A 12,641-nucleotide genomic window follows, 5' to 3' on the forward strand; every position below is an offset into this window, starting at 1 on the left:
ATATTCCATTGTATATATACCACATCTGTTTTGTCCATTTATCAGTTGACGGTCACTTAGGTTACTTCCCTTGGCAATTATAAATAATGAACATAGAGGTGTGTATATCTCTTTGAATTGGTATTTTCATTTTCTTTGGATAAATACCAGAAGTGGAATTCCTGGATCATTGGTAGTTCTACTTTTAATTTTAGAGGAACATCCATACTGTTTTCCACAGTGGTAGTACCAATTTACATTCCCACCAGCAGTGCATGAAGGTTCCCTTTCCTCCACATCTTTGGTAACGCTTGTTATTTTTTTGTCTGTTTGAAAATAGACAATCTGATAGGTGTGAGGAGAGAGCTCATTGTGGTTTTGATTTGCATTTCAGTGATGATGATTTTGAGCACTGTTTCTTCTTTGAAAAAAGGTCTACTCAAGTTCTCTGCCTGTATTTTAATCAGCTTTAGGTTTGTTTGTTTTGATATTAAGTTGTTCAAGAGCTTTACTGTGGATCCATACTTCTTTAATGTTTTTTGTTTGTTTTTATTTAAATTCCAGTTAGTTAACACAGTGTAATATTAGTTTCAGGTATACAATTTAGTGATTCAGTACTTCCATACAACACCTGATTCTCATCATAACAAGGGCACTCCTTATGGTAACCATCAGTTTGTCCTTTGGTAACCATCAGTTTGTCCTCTATAGTTGAGTCTCTTTCCTGGCCTGCCTCTATTTCTCTTTCCCCTTTCCTCATTTGTTTTTTTTTCTTAAATTCCACACATGAGTGAAATCATATGGTGTTTGTTTTTCTCTGACTGACTTATTTTGCTTAGCATAATACTCTCTGACTCTAACCACATTGTTACACATGGCAAGATTTCATTCTTTTTTATGGCTGGGTGATATTCCATTGCATTTATATGCCAAATCTTCTTTATCCATTCATCAGTTGATAGACTCGTGGACTCTTTCCATGGTTTGGCTGTTGTAGATAAGGCTGCTATAAATATCAGGGTATATGTATCCTTTTGAATTAGCATTTTTTTTATTCTTTGGGTAAATAGTAGTGCACTTGCTGGGTTGTAGGGTATTTATATTACAAAACTGTAGCAATCAAAACAGTATGGGACTGGCACAAAAATAGACACATAGATTAATGGGACAGAATAGAAAATCCAGATCCATAAATCCATAATTATATGGTCAAATAATCTTTGATAAAACAGGAAAGAATATCTAAGTGGGAAAAAGACAGTCTCTTCAAAAAATGGTGCTGGGAAAACTGGACAGCAACATGCAAAAGAATGGAACTGGACTACTTTCTTATACCATATACAAAAATAAATTCAAAATGGATTAAAGACCTAAATGTGAGACATGAAACCATAGAAATCCTAGAGGAGAACACAGGCAGTAACCTCTGAAATCAGCTGTAGTGGGACACCTGGGTGGCTCAGTTGGTTGAGTGTCCAACTTTGGCTTGGGTCATGATCTCATTGTTTACGAGTTCAAGCTCTACATTGAGCCCACTGCTGTCAGCGCAGAGCCCGCTTCAGATCCTCTGTCCCCCTCTCTGCCCTTCTGCACTTGCGCTCTCAAATATAAATAAAACATTAAAAAAAAAAGCTGTAGCAACTTCTTTCTGGATATGTTTTCTGAGACAAGGGAAACAAAAGCAAAAATAAACTGTTGGGACTTTATCAAGATAAAAAGCTTCTGCACACCAAAGGAAACAATCAACAAAGCCAAAGACAGCCTACAGAATGGGAGAAGTTATTTGCAAATGACATATCAGATAAAGGGTTAGTGTCCAAAATCTATAAAGAACTTATAAAACTCAACTCCCAAAAAACAAATAATTAAAAAATGAGCAGAAGGCATGAATAGACACTTTCCAAAGACATCCAGATGGCCAACAGACACATGAAAAGGTGCTCAGTATCATTCATTATCAGGGAAATACAAATCAAAACTACAATGAGATACCACCACATACCTGTCAGAATGGCTAAAATTAACAACACAAGAAACAACAGGTGTTGGCAAGGATGTAGAGAAAGAGGAACCCTCTTGCACACTTGGTGTGAATGAAAACTGGTACAGCCACTGTTGAAAACAGTATAGAGATTTCTCAAAAAGTTAAAAATAGAACTTTAATGTTTTAATCAAAGACCATCATTTTGATTGAATGGAGGATGATCCTATCTCTGTATAGATGTGGGCTGTAGCCATAATTGCTAGCAGAGTCAGAACTTTTCTGAGAGAACAAGATTAGATATGATCAATTGCTTTAACAAATATTTTTTTGAGCCCACTGAACAGCAAAATAAAACATGGGAGAAATTATGTTTGTTTTAAAACAAAACTGAGAGTAGAAATTGCCAAATGTCCTTCTCTGTCACTGAATAAGCCAAAAGTATCCCCCATAAAATTTTAAAATTTGAGCAAGTCTGCTCAGTGAACTTGTCAGAATATCAAAACTATCCCCCAGATACCTAAATGAGTTAACTTGTCGAAAGGCGTTTTTTAAAATTATTGGTCTAAATGTCACTGTGCTTTCCAAAACTATTTCAGTTTTGGCATAATTAAAGGTTAGAAGTTCTTTCAAACAATGATTGGCCAGAATTTCTTGAAGCTATTTCTGGACAGAGGGTCATGTCATCAGGATGTTAAAGGACCTCTTACTGCAAAGTTGGGAGGTATACATCAAGTTCACCTAAAAGCCTTTTAAGCCGATAAGGGGAAGGCTATTCCTGGCTCTTTGTCTTTTCTTTTGCCCTGACAGAGATGGTCACTATTTCTTTTTCTTTTCTTTCCTTTTTTTTTTTTTTGAAGTATGATTAACATACGTCACTTTATTTTTAGGTGTACAACGTATTGAATCCACAATTCTGTACATTACTTTGTGCTCATTTTTTCCTTAGTCTTATGATAATACAGTAAAACCTTGGTTTGCAAGCATAATTCATTCTGGAAACATGCTTTTAATCCAAAGAACTTGTATATCAAAGTGAATTTCCCCATAAGAAATAATGGAAACTCAGATTATTCATTGCACAACCCAAAAATATTTGTATAAAAATGATTACAAAATAATAAAGGAAATAAAAAATATAAAGAAAAATAAATTAATCTGCAGTTGCCTTTGAAACTGTTCATAGCTGAGGGAGAAAAGAGAAAGGAGGGTTGTTGTGTAGGACAACTTTCATTGTCACTAACAAAATCACATGCAACTTTAACAAGAGTTCCACAAGATGAGCAAACATTTCTGATAAATTTTAACTTGATAAACGAGCAGTGTCTAGCAATATAAGTAGAATGTGACGCTCAACATCACATGCAGAGCCTGCATGGAACCTGTCCAATGATACTTTTGCCTCCTTTTGAGGATTTCACAGAAATGTGAGATTGCATTGTCATTAAACAGATTCATCACTCGCATTGTACAGCCTTATTCAGGTGGTGTTTTTCTACAAAATTTTGCACTCTTTGCCACATTTTACACATCTCCCTAATCTTATCTGAAGTGAGGGATTCCCCTGCCTTTTTCTCCTCCTCTGCAAACAAGATGCAGAAATAGACTTCTTATAAAATCTTGCTATTTCAACCTTGTTCGTACTTCTCAATGATTTGCTTCTTAACTTCCACTATAATCATCTCCTTCTTACTGCCTTTCTTTTCAGCCTTTCATTGTATATACTCTCACGATGTTGACTACAGTACGGTATTAATAAACTCTTGTCATATACTGTATTTAATGTAACTGGCAATAAGGCAACAGAGGAAAAGGTCTATATCTGCAGGCAGCCTGACCTAGAATGAAGCAAAGCATTCCTAAGCTTACTCTTGTATGGAAAAGCAAAAGACTGTGCATAGGTGCTTCGAAGTGACAAAAAAATAGTAGTGCCCGGTTGTGGGCACCTTCCAACATTCTGAAAAATCACTGATTTCACCAAACACTGGGGTCTGAGACCAAGCAAGCGTCCAAGCATGGGAGACAATCACCCACAATCCCACAGCAAGAGAGAACTATTGACTCAGTTGTGATCACGTGATGTTGAGCGTCATGTTCTACTTATATTGCTAGACACTGCTCATTTATCAAGTTAAAATTTATTAGAAAAGTTTGCTCATCTTGTGGAAGTCTTGGAGAAAAGTTACTCACAATCCAAGGTTTTACTTCTGTTGCCTTAAAGCCTTTTTGAGGAATGTTAAAAAGCCTTGAGATAATATTTGTGTTGTATAGTTTGGCACATGATTGATTATTGTCTGTGTTGTCAAAAAGCAGGTGACATGCCAAAAATTCTACCAAAAAATTTATTAACAACTGATTTTTTTAATGTTTATTTATTTATTTTGAGAGAGAGAGAAAATGCACATGAGCAGGAAAGGGTCAGAAAGAGAGGGAGAGAGGGAATCCCAAGCAGGCCTCATGCTGTCCGTGCAGAGCCCAATGTGGGACTCGAACTCAGAAACCCTGAGATCACGATCTGAGCTGAAATCAGGAGTTGGATGCTCAACCAACTGAGCCACCCAGGTGCCCCTAACAGAAACTGATTTTAATAGAAACTAAGATGATGGTCAGTGGTGCAGTATTTATATCACAGTATTTATAACTTTTTCTTTCCTCTTATTAAATGTTGCCCTTAAAAAATTATGCCTATAATTAAATGGCAATTTTTAGGCGCTCTCTATCTAATTGTACTCTCTCTACATTTTTAGAAGACTGTACTACATGTTTGGTATATACTGAGGGAATGATACATGAGTTAAATAAGTTAATGACAGCAGCAGTTTTAAGAACTTTAAGACACTCTTTAAGTGGAACACTTTTAAATTTGAAACATTTAATCCTATCAGTCATAAACAAGAGATAGAAACACATACTATGATCTAATTACTTTGCTACATGCTTTTCATAGGTAACTTTAAAGTTATTCGCCCTTGTTAGTAAGTGATCTAAGTTTTACAGAGTATCAAACGTCTTCTAATGTTAGAAGCCATGACCAAATATAGCATAAACAGTGGGTTAAGCCTCTAGTAGGCCTCTTTTCACTGTGGCCTTTCTTTGAACAATAGTACCCCAGAACCTGCTTTTCTGATAGTCGCTGTTCAAAAAGCACAAAATCTTTTGTGACAATGAGCTGCTTTAATTTGCCAGGTTTAAGGAGTCCTGTAATTATCAGACTATCTTGCTGGCTCTATGGGGATTGCTTTGTTTCCTGGCATCTTTCAAAGCAGAAACTGGATAACGCAGGCCATTCACTTTGGCATACAAAGAAACAAGCAAAACTGGTTTCATTATAATCAAAATCTGTTAATATAGTTGACCCTGGACAGCATATGGATTAAGGGGCACTGACCCCTTGTGCCGTCAGAAATCTGCAGGTAACTTTTGTCTCCCCCAAAACTTAACTACTAATGGCCTACTAGTGACTGGAAGAGTTACCAACAACATAAACAGTTGATTAACACATTTTGAATGTTATATGAATTATAGCTGTATGTTATATAATTATAAATATACTGTGTTTTTACGATAAACTAAGCTAGAGAGAAGAAAATGTTATTAAACCATAAGTAAAATACATTAATAATAAAAAAAAATTCATGTATAAGTGGACCTGCACAGTTCAAAACCTATATTGTTCAAAGGTCAAGTGTATACTGATGGCAAAGTGGGTTCTCTTGCAAGATAGTTGGAGTGGAGAAATGAAAATTGCATATAATACAAAAGAATAGACATGGGGGCACCTGGGTGGCTTGGTCGGTTGAGTCAGTTGTTATCAGCTCAGGTCATGATCGTGGGTACAAGCCCTGTGTCAGGCTCCACACTGATAGTACAGAACCTGCTTGGGATTCTCTCTCCCTCTCTCTCTCGGCCCCTCCCCTGCTCATGCTCTCTGCCTCTCTCGCAAAATAAATAAACTTAAAAAAAAAGAATAGACTTGGGTTTTATGAGTTCTTATTCTATCCTAGCCTTCTCAGCCATCTATTCAAATATTTATGAAAATGCAGTTTAGTTTGGGAATTATTTTTATCATAAATATTCAGGACCTCAAAGGGAAAGGACTAAACAAAAATAATAATGATAAAAACAACATAATTTCCAAATTTTTGTGCAATAACTGTGGCTAGACATTGTCCTAAGCACTCTATGATGATTATCTTATTTCTTTATTATAGGAGCTCTATGATGTAACTTACTACTATTACTTCCACTTGATATGTGAGGAAACGTAGGCCCCTATAAGGCATCTAAGAAGTTAAGTAATTTTCCCCTGGTCATACAACTACAGGCATACCTCAGAGATATTGCGGGTTTGGTTTCAGACCACCTCAGTAAAATGAGTCAAATAATGTTCTGGTTTCCCAGTGCATATAAAAATTATGTTTACCCTATACTGTAGTCAGTAAAGTGTGCAATAGCATTCTGTCCAAAAAAACAATATGCAAACCTTGTTTTAAAAACACCATTGCTGAGGTGCCTGGGTAGCTCAGCTGGTTAAACATCTGAGTTCAACATAGGGCATGATCTCACCAGTTTGTGGTTTTGAGCCCTACATCAGGTTCTGTGCTGACAGCTCAGAGCCTGGAGACTGCTTCAGATTCTGTGTCTCCCTCTCTCTCTCACTCACACTTCCCCACTCATACTCTGTCTCTATCTCAGAAATAAATAAAACATTAAAAAATTTTAAAAACACCATTGCTAAAAAATGCTAACCATTATCTGAACTTTCAGCAAGTTATAATTTTTTTGTTGGTGGGGAGGTCTTGCTTCAATGTTGTTGGCTAGTGACCAATCAGGGTGGTTGGTGGTTACTGAAGGTTGGAGTGGCTGTGGCAATTTCTTTAAATAAGGCAACAATGACATTTGCCACATTGATTGTCTCTCTTTCACTGACAAGTTCTCTGTAACATGCAATGCTGTTTAGTAGCACTTTACACACAGTAGAACTTCTTTCAGAATTGGAGTCAGTCCCGTCCAGCTCTGCCTGTGCTTTTACAACTAAGTTTATGTAATATTCTAAATCCTTTGTTGTCATTTCAATAATCTTTACAGCATTTTCACCAGGAGTAGTTTCTTTTTTTTTTTCCTTTTGCTTGTCCATAAGAAGCAACTCCTCTTCCATATGTTTTGTCATGAAATTGCAGCAATTCACATCTTTAAGCTCCACTTCTAATTCTAGTTCTCTCTTACTATTTCTACCACATCTGCATTTACTTCTTCCATTGAATTCTTGAACCCCCCAAAGCCATCCATGAGGTCTGGCATTAACTTCTTCCAAACTCCTGTTCATGTTGATATTTTGACTTCTTTCTATGAATCACTAATGTTCTTAATGGCATCTAACAAGATTAATCCATTCCAAAAGTTTTAATTTGTTTTGTCCAGATCCATCAGAAGCATCACTATCTACAGCAGCTATAGCCTTACAAAATCTATTTATTTTTTATTTTTTTAAACATTTTTATTTATTTTTGAGAGACAGAAAGAGACAGAGCATGAGCAGGGGAGGGGCAGAGAGAGAGACACACAGAATCTGAAGCAGGCTCCAGGCTCTAAACTGTCAGCATAGAGCCCGAAGTGGGGCTTGAACCCACAAACCGTGAGTTGATGACCTGGGCCGAAGTCGGCTGCTTAACTGATGAGCCACCCAGGCACCCCTATTTCTTAAGTAATAAGACTTAAAGTTGAAAATACTCCTTGATCGATGGGCTGAAGAATGGATGTTGTGTTAGCAGGCATGAAAACAACATAAATTTCATTGTTCATCTCCATCAGAGCTCTCCATCAGAGCCTGGTCATTGAATGACCAGGTTCAATGTCAATAAGCAGTAATATTTTGAAAGGAATCTTTTTCTGTGCATTAAGTCTCAACAGTGGGCTTAACTGTTCAGTAAACTATGTTGTAAATAGATATGCTGTCATCCGTTCTTTCTTGTTCCATTTGTAGAACTCAGGCAGAGTAGATTTAGCATAATTCTTAAGGGTCCCAGGATTTTCAGGATGGTAAATGAACATTAGCTTCAACTTAAAGTCAACAGTTGCATTAGCCCCTAACAAGAGAGTCAGCCTGTCCTTTGGAGCTTTGAAGCCAGGCATTGACTTTTACTATCTAGCTATGAAAGTCTTAAAATGTCGTCTAATGAAGATGTCTTATAATATAAGGCTATTTAACCTACATTGAAAATTAATTATTTAGTGTAGACATCTTCGTTAATTATCTAGCTAGGTCTTCTGGAGAACTTGCTGCACCTTCTACATCAGCACTTGCTGCTTTACCTTGCACTTCTATGTTATGGACATGGCTTCTTTCCCTCAACCTCTTGAGCTAACCTCTGCTAGCTTCCAGCATTTCTTCTCCAGCTTCCTTATATCTCTCAGTCTTCCTAGAATTGAAGATGCCAGGGAGGGAAACAACAAATGTCTACTATATTTTTAAGGTATAGTAACTGATGCTTAGAGCAGTTACTTTACCACACCTGTCAAAGTGGTATAGCCATAGCTCAAAACCTCTCATTGGACTTCACTATCCATGCTGTTAAACATTGAGAGGCAATAGAATGTAGTGATTAAGGACATGGACTATAAGACCAACCTGCTGGGTTTGAATCTCAACTCCACCATTTACTCACTTGGGTAAGTTATTTAACCCCTCTGTGCTTCAGTCTTATCACCTTCTAGGATAGTGAACCAACAGATGTGAATTACTTATAACAGTACTTAATAGGGTATGAGTTTCCTAAGTGTTTCCTATTAGTGGCTGTAGTGGTAATAGTGTTACTATTATGAGTATAATATACTAAATGATTATCGAATATTATTACCAATAAGCATTGCCTGTGGAATAGTTATAGCCTTTCTATGATGATCAATTTCTATATGTGGTGATTAACCTATGCAATGTTTATTCCATACTTCTTCATTAAGTACATATAGGTTTCAGACACTGAGCTGGGTGCTAGTGAGTCTGAAGATGAAAATATAAAGTCCTAGTCTTTAGAGACATTGCTGACTAGTGAGCAGACAGAGTTATAAGCAATTACAATATAGCATTTTTTATAAGTATGTACCAGAAGAATATGCAGGTTATCTTGGAGACAGAGTACCTCACAGCCAGGAGAATCCAAAAAGTTTTACTAGAGATATAATGTTTGTGTTGAATTTTAAAGAATGTATAGGTATCCTCCAAGTGGATCAGGTAGAGGGGCAGAGAAAACAACATGTGCAAAAAGTCATCAATATGCAAGCATAGGGTCCATGAGAGGAGAGGTGAAGGAGATGAACTTGAAGAAAGCTAAGTAATAAAAACATCTGTCAGAGAGCAAATGAGATTGTTTTCTCTATTTTTCTTTATGAAACCGTTTTTTTTTTTTTTGTTTTTTGTTTTTTGTTGTTTTTTTTTAAAGCAGTACTTCTTTTTTTTTTTTTTTTCAACGTTTATTTATTTTTGGGACAGAGAGAGACAGAGCATGAACGGGGGAGGGGCAGAGAGAGAGGGAGACACAGAATCGGAAACAGGCTCCAGGCTCTGAGCCATCAGCCCAGAGCCCGACGCGGGGCTCGAACTCACGGACCGCGAGATGGTGACCTGGCTGAAGTTGGACGCTTAACCGACTGCGCCACCCAGGTGCCCCTATGAAACCGTTTTGGAGGGTAGTAATGGGGCTCTGTAAGGTGACAAGTCGTAAATATAGCTCGCTATTTCAGACAGTGACTTAAGATGAAAAAGGAGTGGTCATATGAAGAATGACTGATATCCTACTTACAAATTCCTCCCAGATTACCTAGAAAAGAGAAAATGTGGTTTTCTCTGCTCTAGTCATCTAAGTCAGCGAAAGTCTTAGCTCTCTTCTGCAAGCAATCTGATTCTGGTCAATGCATACTGCAACTGTCCATATGCTACCTGTACTTTCTCTGTTCATATTGTTAGTTTATTCATTAGCTAGACATTTTGTCAGTTGTTGGTGTCATCTGTCTTAGGTGATAGGACATATAAGAAACGTTCATATCTGTTTTATACAGCATTTACATCAGTGTCAAAATGCAGATAAGTGCTTCAAAATCATCATGATATTGACTAAACTTTCCCAAATCTGCCATGTTTTAGACAAAAAAAAAAATCCTAATTTGCATGTTTTAATGTGCTTCCTTTTTAGTTTATGCCACAAATTTTCAATTGTTATCCCATAATGACAGTTTTAAGAATATGAGGCTCCTCAAAATCTGGGACTCTGTATTATTCTTTATTTCCTTGTGGAATTTTATTGTAAATGTATCCACAGCTTTCCTGGAAAAATACAGTATTGTGCTTAGCTATTAAAAGTCTAAAGGAGAAAATGGCCTTCAACAGATGACTATATAAACAAGTTAGTGAAATACTACTCAGCAATTAAGAAAAATGAACTGGTAATGCAGGCAACAACATGGATGAATCTTAAGAACATCATGCTGAGTAAAAAAATCTAGCACAAAATAATTCTGTAGTGTTCCATTTATTTGAAACTCTTGAAAAGGCAAAAATAGTCTAGAGTGATAGAAAACAGACCAGTGGTTGCTTTGAGCCAGGGGTAGGATATGGAGATCATCTGGGAAGAGGAACAATAGAATCCTTTCAAGGTGATGGAAGTTCTCTGTTCTTGACTATGGCAGTACTTGCAGTCGTATATACATTTGTCAAAACTCTTCTAACAGTGCATTTAAAATGAGTGTATTTTATTTTATATAATTTAAATAAAGATCACTTAGAAGTATGAAGGAGAATTGCTCAGTTATAATCATTTCATGATGGACAAAAACAAGTCACCTTTATGTCATGTGCATCTTTATAACCAGCTATACTAGTTTCCTATGGATGTTGTAAGAAGTTATCACAAATTGAATGGCTTAAAACAACGGAAATTTATTCTCTCACAGTTCTGGAGCCCAGAAGTCAGAAATCAAGGTGCTAACAGGGCCAGCTCTCTTCAGGGCCTCCTGAGAAGAATCCTTCTTTGCCTTTTCCAACTTCTGGTGGCTCTCAGCTTTCCTTGTCTTCCTTGGCTTGTGACCACATCACTCCAGTCTCTGTCTCCATCTTCGTATCTCCTTCTCCTCTGTGTGTCTCTCTCTTATAAGAACACTTGACATTGGATTTTGTGCCCATCTGGATAATCCATGCTGATCATATGCAAAGACTCTTTTTCCAAATAAGGTAATATTCATAGATTCTGGGAATTAGGATGTGGACTTTTTGGGGGAGGGAGTGGGGCCCCACTTAGACTATATCAACTAATATTATTACTCATTGAAACCAATACTATACTGTATGTTAACTAACTTAAATTTAAATGAATGAATGAATGTTAACAAACTTAAATTTGAATGAATGAATGAATAAATAAATAAATAAATAAATAAATATTATTCATTATATAATACTTTATCATGACTTAGTAAAATACAATTGTCCATTACCTTTTTAACAGCATTCTGGTATCATTATGGGATACTATGGATATGTATATGTCTTTTCAACAGCTTGCTGTGTCTGATCTTCCTTATATGATAGTGTTAAGATCTGTGACTCTAGTTGAAGTTTGGGAGAAATAGAACTGACTCATTCAGGTGACCTGGCTTAGGAAAAAGGAACTATTAGGTAGGCAAAGCTCCCTAGAGTTCTATATTAGGTTTGGAGGCAAAGGCCCAACTATTAATGTTACCTTGACTTTTTATGTCTTCTTTATGAATGTAGCATAAGAACTTTGCAAGGTCGCTAGAAGTAGTTAAGAATAAAGGTGAATATTTTTGGGTTCTTTGATCAAAATATCATCACTGTATCACCACAGTTCTGATAAAAGGAATACAAACTATGAATAGGAAATTTTCATCAATTGAATCTCTTAAAATTTGCTTAAGATAAGCCAACACATCATTGAACTGAACATTTCAGTTTGACAAACTTTTGTTTGCACTATGCTATCTTGCAGGCACTGAACTAAACAAATGCATAAAATGCAGACCCTCTACAGTTTACTTGTTTGTTGTGATGGGCTGGGGGTAGGGTGGCAGATTGCCTAAAAAGAAAATGTTGGTCCACTTTAAAAACAAAAATGTGAATTGGTCTCAAATCAAAATTCTGAACAGTAATAGAATTTTTTTTTCATTTTTTTCACACAGTAATATGTAAATAAATTTAAGTGTAATTAAACAAAAACAACTTTAAAATGAGCTAGGGTACAGATCCAAGTGACCATGAGCCACCATAGGTTCTGTCTTAGAGCAAAGTTACAACTTTATGTAGTCGCAAATGCTGCCAGGGCATGGGAAGTGAGATTTATTACCCAGTATGTTTGCACTGTCAATATCAGTAACTATGGTGAAAGAAATGTTTTTGGAGTGCCTATGTTAGGATAGTAGAGCTGCTTGGGAGAAGAAAACATTGATGTTGCAGAAATAACCAGCCAACCCCAGGATCCTCCAATCTTGCTTATCAAATGTTGACTTTTTTTTTTGTCACAGAGAAATTTGAAAAAACCATTTTGCTGATTTTATTGTGTCATGCAAATAGTTGGAGAGCCCAGTTTGCAGTTTTTGTTAATTTAGGTAATATGGATAGACAATAGGTAGATAGATAGATAGATAGATAGATAGATAGATAGATAGATAGATA

General features: G+C 36.4%; 1 protein-coding gene across 7 annotated transcripts in view; it reads left to right on the forward strand.

Annotated features, from left to right (window-relative positions):
• The window catches only part of TBCK (TBC1 domain containing kinase), a 220,534-nt gene that overhangs the window by 38,690 nt on the left and 169,203 nt on the right, over positions 1-12,641 (forward strand). Inside the window, exon 1 of one of the 7 annotated variants that reach the window (XM_045471157.1) lies at positions 11,163-11,183. The exons of the other annotated variants lie outside the window; for them this stretch is intronic. The gene's annotated coding sequence lies outside the window, so the exon portion shown is untranslated. Of the gene's footprint in view, positions 1-11,162; positions 11,184-12,641 lie in introns of those variants that run through there. 7 annotated transcript variants of the gene reach the window in all.

This window comes from Leopardus geoffroyi, chromosome B1 (assembly GCF_018350155.1).
Source record: "Leopardus geoffroyi isolate Oge1 chromosome B1, O.geoffroyi_Oge1_pat1.0, whole genome shotgun sequence".
NCBI classification, from domain to species: Eukaryota; Metazoa; Chordata; class Mammalia; order Carnivora; family Felidae; genus Leopardus; species Leopardus geoffroyi.